The sequence below is a fragment of the Cariama cristata genome, unplaced genomic scaffold (genome assembly GCF_000690535.1).
Source record: "Cariama cristata isolate BGI_N322 unplaced genomic scaffold, ASM69053v1 scaffold13481, whole genome shotgun sequence".
In the NCBI taxonomy this organism is placed as follows: Eukaryota; Metazoa; Chordata; class Aves; order Cariamiformes; family Cariamidae; genus Cariama; species Cariama cristata.
Window position 1 is genome coordinate 40,304 of NW_009601095.1, and position 1,602 is coordinate 41,905.

The window sequence follows — 1,602 nt, forward strand, 5'->3', positions numbered from 1 at the left end:
GCAACTGTGGAGGAGAAAGAGGAAGGGAAATTAAAAAAGGTAATAACACAAAATTACTGAAGTGCCTTTTGGTTATTCTGTTCAGGATCTATGGAACTAAAGTTTACTTTCAGGCAATCCTGATCGTTTTCTTCCATCTCTTCTGAGGCATCACCTCCCTTCCCCTGTGCTCCAAGTTGGTTTTACCTCTTAGAAAAATTGAGGGGCTACCTCCTGCTTGTTGATTTCACCTGCACCCTTGAGCACCCCAAAACTTCTCCCCAAGGTCCCCAGTAACTCCGCATCCCTCTGCCTGTGTCGTGTGTGCCTGGTTGGGAGACTCACACCCAACACAGACATCTTCCAAAGGCTGTAGCACTGGTACAGCGAGATGCCCGTTATCCCAACACCGGGGTGCAGTGAGACCACAGTGCATTTGGATCTCTGCTCTATGCTGCTGGCAATGGTCTCTGCTCAAGAAACACGATGACAAAAAAAAAGAAAGAAAAAGAGGTTACAGATTTTTTTTTTTTTTGCATCATCTCCTCTTAAACAGTTTTAATTCAGAGTAAGTACATGTAGAAAGGCAAATCAGATGCACAAAGGCTAGAACTGTCAGAGACATAAAACCCTAAAGAATAATCTAGGAATCTATCAAGCTTTAAAAAATGGTTACCTCATGCACAATAAACACGAAAACATTTGTTTCATTTTAACTACAGCTGGTTTTGTGTAATAGCCAGTTAAGATAATCACATATGTGTAACGTTGATGGATCCAAACTACCTGCTACTTTACATTACAGCATTGCTAAGATTGCACTAAACTCTTTCCTTCCATTTGTGTGAGTAAGGGGTTATTTCAACTTTGGTTGAAAGGAAAAGGAAAAAGAAGGGAACAAACTTCAGTCCACACTGGGAAGAACTTCTTCTTGCAAGAGTTAAATCTCCATGTCCTTCAGTCCCTCCTGGCAGCAAGAAGCTCAGAAGCTCACTGCAACAGGACCCTGCGAGGACAGTATGGGGAAGAGAGCAGCAACAAACCACGAAAACAGTTTTCACCATGGCTCAATACTGCAAAACCGTGAATACATAGTTTAAATGTCTCCAGAGGAAATGAAGTGCCCTTCAACAGTTAAACTAAATTTAACTGTGTCTGCAGCTGAAAATAAGCAGCCCCTCCATGGGACAGGTCATAGAAACTTGGTGATGAGTACTGAATGCTCTTGAAAGATGGGTAGGCCACACAGGACTGCGGTCAGTTAAAGATCCCACCACATATGATGCTGGAGAGCGATCCCCTCCTATGCTCTCTGTGAAGAGCCCCTGCCATATCAAGAGAGCAGAGGAACCCCAGCTGCCATCAGCCCAGGGAAACATGAAGAGATGGAATCTGTCATCCATGTCCACATTACCAAGGCCAAAATCTCTCTTACAAGAATAAGACGCCACAGCTGCTGCGGTATCAAAGCCTGTGGAGCAAAGCTTCTGCTTATCAGGTGCTCCTGGCTAGTCTGCAAGGATGGGAGAGCACCAGGACTAACACAAGGGTTTACATTTAACATTCCGTATCCTATGTACATCCTTAGAGACAAGAAAAAACATTTCCCTTCTCCAGATCCTC